Below are 9,074 nucleotides of genomic sequence, written 5' to 3' on the forward strand. Positions count from 1 at the left end.
TAAATGACAAAGATGTTGGAATTAGTAACAGGAACTTTAAGGGAGCTATTATAAATATATTTAAAGATTTAAATAAAAGCATAAACATAATAAGAAGACAAATGGAAACCATATAAAAGAACCAATGGAATTTGTAGAACTGAAAAATACATGTCTGAAACTATTCCTTGGACGAGCTCAACAGCATATTAGATACTATAGAATAAAAAGGCAAACTTGAAGACAATGCAATAGAAACTGAAACATGGGGGAAAAGTCTGAACAAAGCATCAGTGGACTGTGGGACAGTAACAGGCAGTCTAACATATGTCTGTTTGGGTCCTAGAAAAGAGGAAGCACACACACACAAAAATAATTGAAGAAATAACCAGTCCACTTATATATATTTGATAAAAATTATCAGTCATGGACCCAAGATATACAGGGGGCTCCAAGTCAGATAAACATAAAGAAAACTACACGAAGATACTTTATAATAAAGTTTTTGAAAACGAGTAAAAGAGAAACTCTAAAATTCCAACAGAGGAAAAAAAGACACCTTGTAAAAAGGATAACAAAGTTTGGAATTATCTCTGACTTCTCTTCAGAAACAGTGCAAGCAAGAAGGCAATGGAATAGCATATTTTTAATTCTGAAAAAAAATTTTTTTAATCTAGAATTCTACACCCAGCAAAAAAAAGTCTATGAAAAATGAAAGCAAAATAAAGGTATGTTCAGACAAACAAACATAAAGGCAAGAGAACTTACTGCCAGCAAAGCTGCACTAAAAGAAATGTTAAAAGAATGTCTCCAAGCTGAGAGAAACCAATGCCAGAAAACAGCTTGAATGCAATTAAAGGCATTAAAAGTGCCAGAAATTTAAATATGTGGGTTAATATAAATTTTTTCTCATTTTAGAAACATAAAATTTAAAAGATATGCTGTGCACTGAAACCAGGGTCTGGTGCGGTGAGCCCCTCATCCTTCCAGCATAGCTGGAAAGTGGGCCACTCCCTCACCTGTCACACAATGAACATTCATGGGGAAACTGATGCTAAACCATTTGTAGATGACCTGCTTCAGGGTCAGGGTTTCATATATATCAGAGCCGCTCCCTCACTGCAACCTGTTGAGAATCAGCCCTAAATACAAGGGCTTGTGAAGGAAAGAAGATAAGGTAAGGGGAAAAAAAAAAAAAAAAGATGAACAAAACAGGAGAAAAATAAAGAATAAAAAAGAGAAAAAAGTGAAAGAAAAAAGATGATCTAAAAAAGAACAAAACAAGAAAAAAATATAAAAGATAAAGAAAAATTATTTTAACAGATAATTGTTTAAAGCAAAATAATAACAGCATGGTTTAAAATATATATGTAGAACAAAAATTTTTGACAATAATTGTAAAAGGGTAGGAGAAAGAAAATGGAATTGTATTCTTGTAAGGTTCTTGCATTATATATGAAATAGTATCCTGTTATTTGAAAATGAACAGTGAAAAGTTATAAATGCATATTATAAACCCTGGAGCAACTTCTAAAGATATCATAAAGAGGCATAGCTAAATAAGCCAATAAAGGAGATAAAAATTGGATACTAGAAAGTACTTAATCCAAAAAAAGTTAGAAAAAGAGGAAAAAAGAAACAAAGAACAGATGGGTCAAGTAGAAAAGGAATATTCTGTGGGTAGTCTCATACTCATAAAAATGCAATGATCACATTAAATGTAAAATGGACAGCCCCAACTAAAAGACATAGACTGTCAGACTGGCTAACAAAGGCAGGGCCAACTCTGTGCTGTCTACAAGAAAATCGTTTTAAATATAAATACACAGATAGGTTATGAATAAGTAGCTGGAAAAAGAAATACCATGAAAATACTGGAGTGGCTATATTGTTACTGAATAACCCACCCGATGCATGGCCAAGTGAAACATTGAACACAGAGTTTTCCAAGGAAGAAAGTATAGGCTTTATTGCAGAGCGCCAAGCAAGGAGTACAGGCAGCTCTCACTTGAAACCCCACTGGCTTTCAGTCATGGGCTTTTAAAGGCAGAAACCCGGGTAAGGGGCTAGGGCTCATGGTCAGCTCATGGACATCTCTGATCAGTTGACTCTTGTGTAAGCTTCGGCAGTTTTTAAAATCTGATTTATTTCTGTCCTTGGTGACATCCCATCTGGAAGTTGGGTGGTCTGTGCGACTGTGATTGGGTGGTCTGTTCTGCCTCCAACCTCAAGAATCTGCAGAACAACTTGAATCTGTGCATCAGCACTGTTATCCTCAAAGCAAAAAGCAGAAGCATCTTGTGACTCTAGATCACTACCTAATATTCTTTAAACTATTATTATTTCATGCTTAACTGGTTACATTTTTCTTAAGATAAAACATTCTTTAAGCAACTTCCCATAATCTCTTTCCTGTTTCAAATTCCCACACTTCAGTTAATAAGTCTATGTGCTTAACTGCTGTAATGGCTACAGGCTAACTATTAAACTGAGAAAAATACCTATTTCTGATCCTTTAAAAGCTAAAAATCAAATTAAATCTGTGGCTGTCGGTTTCAATATTAGTATCAAACAAAGTAGAATTCAGGACAAAAAATATTAGCAGGATTAAAGGGAGAGATTTTGGAATGTTGAAGTGTCAGTTCTTAAATGTAAAAGGTCCTAACAATGCTAACTCCAATAACAGAGTTTCTAAATACGTGAAACCCAGTTATGAAATCAGAATCACCTATGGAGCTTCTTAAACACTACTCAGGCCCAGTTTATTCCTTAGACCTGCTGTTCTAGACTCTGAGCCTGGGGCCTGAGCAGGTGTTGTTTTAAAAGCTCCATGGTGTCTGATGTGTGGTGTGTGACCAGGACCATAGGCACACTCTGCTCCAGGCTCTCTGCTCAGCAGTTTACAGATGTTAACTTCACCAGTTCTCACCCTCACCGTGAGGAGTGTGGCCATGAGGAAACAGACTCATAGGGGCTAAGCAATCTGCTCAAGGTCACACAGCAAGGACAGAGCCGGATTCAATGCCAGATCTGTTTGATTCCCAAAACCTGGGCTCTCTACACTACATCCCACTGCTTCCCAAAGAAAGACCGTCTTTCTATCCATATAAAGGCAGGTAACTACACAGCCCCAGGCTCCCATGCCTCAGGGGAAAATGGGACACGATTTAAATAGAATTGTCTTTTACATTCTCATGAATCCCCCCCAAATGAAACGCATTATTAAATTCCATTAGTGTGTATATAAAACACATGCTTATAAAATGAGCTAAAGTTTCCATTCTCTAACAGACATAGTAAAGAACTCCATTGTGGTCCATAAATTAAAAATGAATTGAAGTGAGTTTCCAAAACTGTTTAAATGAACACGAAAGACACTGTTTCCAAATCAAGTTGGTTTTGCTGCTGGTTCTGAAAGGTAATCGATGCACGTAAGTCTCCGAGACATGTTCCCCCATCATAGAACTGTTTTCCACGAACAGTAAAGCAGCTGAGGCATCTGCATAGCCCTTCTAACCAAACATGTGTGTGGGGATCTACCAAATTGTCTCTTGCCACATCTGGCTCACGAATTCTTGACATGCACTTGAGTGAGACAGGATATGAAGGCCTGATGGCTGTATTCTCATAGGAATGACGTTTTTCCTTCAGAGCACAATTGTTTTAGGGAATTTCCATAAACTATGATCGCATAGGTTGCATAATGTGAAGAAGATAATTTGGGAAAGGCAGGCAATTGAAAAAGATAAAAGACAAGCACTGCAGTTGTATTATAGAGCAGAAGCAAAACTGGAATGCAAGCTGGCATAGCATCACACACCACAGAGCAGTGCTGAAGGAGGGAGAAAAGCGTGTTGCAGCAGACAATTCCTCAGCCGCAGCATGCTTAGACCACTCTGAGAGTGCTCTCCTGTCTCCTGCACACTACATGATTAAATGGGAGAAGTGTGCCCACGCAAGGAGGCCCGCAACATACTTTACAACCCGGGCCACTCGCCAAAGATGAAATGGCACATGTGAACGGCTGAAAGCCATGTACCTGAACATCTCAGTCCAACCAAACCAGAAAAAGGCTTCGGAACATCAGCTGCTAGCAAAGGGTAAACTCTGAGAAGTTGCAAAGACGTGCAGGCTTACATTCCATAGAACCTTTCCAGAAAAACTAGCTCATGGACCAAATCAATGACTCCCATCTGGAAGTGATTGCCAATAGCAATTTTTGAAAAATAATGTCTAGCAATGGAATGTATATTTAAGGATAGGAAAAGGAAATAAAATTAAATTACGTTTAAAATGATTAAACTAAATAAAGTATATACACTTGGAAACAACGTGATCTTATATGAGTATATGACATGTTCAGGAGACAAAATATGGGCAATGATGAATGAAAAGCATATTTCTGGCTATCAGAATAAATAAAATATTTAAAAAATAAAAAAAAATCCACTAATAGCTTAATAACCTTTATTATTCTAAGGTCTTTTTGATAAAAACCAGTTGAAACTGTACTCATATTTGTTTGCCTATTCTAGTCAAAATGCTTCCTTGAGAAATATTCTCCCCAAAACTAAAGACCTGAAGGAACCTGCAAAGTGGCTATTAACAATTACTGAAAAGTTATTAATTCAAGAAAAAGTCCTTGATCACAAGAGACATCCAGATGCAATAGGCTGGATTACAAGAGAGTGCTTCCCAGATGGAAGGGCGAAATTAAGCAGAGAGGCAAGAATGATGTGTCTGGAAGGCTGTCAGATAAGGGGCCATGGACATAGAGGATCACTGTATTTTTCCCCCCATAGTGTTTTATTGGAAACGATAAAGCTGAACTGAGCAAATTGGAGAGAAAAGGAACTCTGGAAGACATCCGAGAAACAGGGACTAACGCAAAAAGAGCAGGAAACTAAGATGCTGTGCTGGCCTTGGGCAAGCAGCCGTCCCTCTCTTGAATAATGTCACCAAGCACCCAGGGGAGACCAGGCTGCTGCTTGGTGACAGTGATATGGTTACTAAGACGTCTGGTTATGAGAACACAACAGAGAGACGGTGATATAGAAAGTCCTCAACTGTCTTTTAAAGAAGAAAAGAAGAAATGCAAACATTCAGGACTAAATAGGAATAAGCTACCCTATGTGTTTATTTATAGGTGAAGAAAAGAGATCCAGTGATGTGTGAGAGCCGCCAACCAGCAGTGCTGCAGAAGGTCATCCCACCTAATTTTAGCCACAAGCCCTTCCCACTACAGAACAGGATAGTGCCAAAGAAGGCTTTACAACTGGTAGCTTGACATGCTAACTGTGGTCTGTTTTCATGTCATATGCCTTGGGAAAACATGTTAATTCTCTAATTTTAGCGCAGTAGACTATATTACAGTTCAAGCTCCCACATGGCATGACATCTCTGCTTTGAACACTCCTCTTTTGTCTGTCTTGAGAACTTCTCCTCAATCAAAACCCTGCTCAAGAGCCCCACTCTGTGATGCCTTCCCCGTTCTCCCCAAGATTATATGCAGCACTCAAAATTCATCTCCCTCTATACTCTCAGATATCTTGAACATAGTTCTATCTGATGCATCACTCCTTTCTGTTGTGTTTATTTGTGTACAATCTACCTCCTATACTAGATGGTGAGTTCCTTGAGGACAGGCACAGTATCTTATATACTCTTATATGCCCAGCACATCCCATGATTCCTGGTAACATGGAAGCAACAGCACCCATAACGTTTTAAACTATGCATATACATGCCTAAAAATATTCTTAATGAGTAAAAAGTGCTGGAACTATGATTTTGACCTTAAGATGCTTTGAACATTTTTATCCCAATGGACCATTCATCCGTGGCCAAAACTGCTCTTTTGTATTTCCTTTTAGGGTAGAATTTCCTTGTGTCCTCTCTAAATGAATGGCGTGTAAAAGTGATTGTCAGGTGTGACACACATCACCATGGCAGCTCTTATAGAGGAAATTGATAGCTGAGCAAATAGCGGGTTCGTGTTGGGAGCATAATCACTCCAAGGCTGTTCTTTTGGGTGCTTTAAGTCACTCAAGGTTTCAGAGGAGAGATAATAAATTAAATATTCTATTAGTTCAGAAAGGCTTACTCACAAAACATGTATTTATCACTTCAATTTGTTTTTTGGCTGCTACACAGTTTAGCACTATCAATTTTTTTTCCCATCTGTGGCATTTGGGTCAAAAGTTCTGACCAAATACCACCTCAGTCAGGGCCAGATCCCACCAATTCACACAGGTAAGATATGAAAGGTCACACTCTCTCTTTCAGATTCCACCCCTGCAGGATCGGTTACATAATTTGAGCGGTCCAATGCAAAACAAAAATGTGGAAACATCTGCTAAACAATTATTAAGAATTTCAAGACGGCAACAATAGAGCATTAAGCCAAGCCAAGGCCCTTCAGAGCAACTGCACAGGTTGCAAGCCCAGGAAAGCAGACCACACCCCATCTCCCTGCTCTTTCCTTCAGTAAGTCTGAAACTTTCTGTCCTGCTCATTTGGAAGAGTTAAAACTCATTAGAGCCTTCCTGATGCAGTAATTTTACTGAGTTCTCATATATTTCAAGTTAGAGAAAAAGGAAAGCCTCACTGCACTTGCAGATTTAGTGCTGAAAGTGAGCCACATTTCTAAGGATTGACTATTCAGAATTATTAGTCTAAAAGAGCCAGAAAACATTTTAATAAAAGTAACTCTTCACTGGTAGGGATTAGACTGAATAGCCTTTTGCTATTATTCCGTTTTTTTTTAATTTTTAGAATTTTGTGAAAATGTGTAAGTATTTCACATACATATACTAAATCTAAGCTCTGATTGTTTTAATAATAGGAGCAACATATATATTGTTTATAGCTAACAAGCCATTGTCTTTTTCTTTCAAATATATTTTTATAAGAAAATAATTTAAAATTCCTTTAAAAAAATATTAGAATCATCCCCCATCATAATAGTGCAGCATGGATACAAGAGAGGCAGTTATGGTTGAAGGATTTATTTCTCCAACCAAGTATAATTCAGTATTTCTCTAAATGTGCCCTGCAGATTGCTAGTTTTACATAATGAGAGGATTCCATTCTCAAATAAGACTGGGAGTGCTGCATTAGATATCAACATAAAAGTTTCTTAGATTTTATGTAGTTAAAAAAGGCAAGAAAATCACAGAGAAAATCTACAACCCATTTTTCTTTGTGTAACCCATTTATCTTTGCTGAGTTTTGCCCAGATATATTTAATCACAGAAACTTTTCCTGGTAATAATTATCAAAATTTTCCAGAACTGATGTTAAGCAAGCACACATTGGGAAATGCTGATTTAACAAATCCATAGAGATCATAGGAAGGTCATTAGTGTTATTAAGTACCTTCTAAATTCTATATTCTACGTAATTGACATGTCTTAACTCAGTTAACAGAACAACCAGCCATGGAGGTAATGATCATGACCCCTGTTTTATGCATGAGGTTGGTATGTTAAGTAACACCCATGGACACACAATTTTAAGTGGTTTGGGGATTTTGAGCCACCCTCTGACTCCAGATTCCAATGCAGCACTCAAAATGTACTGATGGTGAAAACAAAATGACATAAAGTATTTATAAAACCTTACAAATGTATGCTCTCAGTTCTGAAGGTCGAGTCTTTCATACATGGAATTTTCTTGGTGGATTTTTCACAAATGAAACAATAAATCTGCCTTCTCATGTGGCCTGCCATCTGTTACGAGGCCCAAGAGACAAATTTTTCTCTTCACAACAAAGCTAGGCTGAACAATTGTACCAAGAAACCAAGATACGGAACGCAGAATCCCTTTTGGAGAATCAGAGCTGATGAGTTCTTCTGAATACTGTTAAATTGAAACAAATACTGAAAATGTTGTCAATCTCTCATTCTAGAGATACATGAGTTAGGAGATTCACTTTTAAAAGAAATTTACAAACTTTTATTAACCAGCTACCAGAGGCAGCTGGACGAAAATCAAAGCAGACTTTAAGGTTTGCATTAACTCCTGATCACATCCCAATTTACACTTCATTCTTAAAATGGAAAATGAAATTGGCTGTTGAGCATCTTTTTCTTACTCTATCTTGAATAACTCGGTGTTTTATATCTGATAGTTTCTCCAGATTTTCAGGACACACTTAATCTTTAATTGATGCATCATTGCACATATTAATATTAAAGGAAGTATTCCATAAATAAAGCCAGTCTAGAATCAAAGATGCATCCAGTAGGCAATACTGAAAACAGACACAGAGAAATAGAAACACATGGTAAAATGGGGTAGACTAAAGAGACTGCTTGAACCAGAGATGACAGTGAAAAAAGACCCACTCAGAGAAAGCTCAATTCCTAATGGCAGCACTTGAGAGATAAGGAGGGATTAATTAAGGACACCTGGAGAGTTGGCTGTGAGGCAGTCTGTGTGAAAATACAGTTAGAAGCGGTAGACCCAACGTTACAGTACATGAATAACCACTTCTCCTAGCAGCTGGAGGGCCTGGTCTGAATGAGAGAGCAGTGTCCCTTCCCCAAGCGTGGTGGTAAAAGTAGCAGTCATCCTGCAGGATGGCTCCTAGAAGAGCCACAATGAGATGAGAGCTCTGCACGAGAAGCAGCAGCAAGGGGTCAAGGTTAGGAGGCTAGGGGATAAGAGCCAGAGAAGCTTATTCTGGAACACATAGGAAAAGAACCCACAAAACTCTCAGGAAGAGCTGGGGGGCTTCCTGAGGGTGGCTAATTTCTAGCAGTCGGTCAGAGACTACACAAGAAGTGTATATTTTAGTGGCAGGCTGTGAGGTCTGCTAGAAAATGAAACACCACATAATTATATAGTGTTGGATGTACTGGTTGTCTTGGCTGTTTGTATTTATCCAGCACCTACTTCTCCTGTAACAAACATCTCATCTGATGATGAGAGTGGGCATATGGCCCAAGCATGGCCAGTCACAGGTCACTGTGACCAGTACGAGTATGAGAACATTATCAGAAGCAAGCCGATGAGAACATATCCTTGAACTTAACTGAGTCTGATTCAAATAAATAGCAACAAAACATTTACAATACAATTGGAGAAATTCA

This window comes from Cynocephalus volans, chromosome 13 (genome assembly GCF_027409185.1).
Source record: "Cynocephalus volans isolate mCynVol1 chromosome 13, mCynVol1.pri, whole genome shotgun sequence".
NCBI lineage: Eukaryota > Metazoa > Chordata > Mammalia > Dermoptera > Cynocephalidae > Cynocephalus > Cynocephalus volans.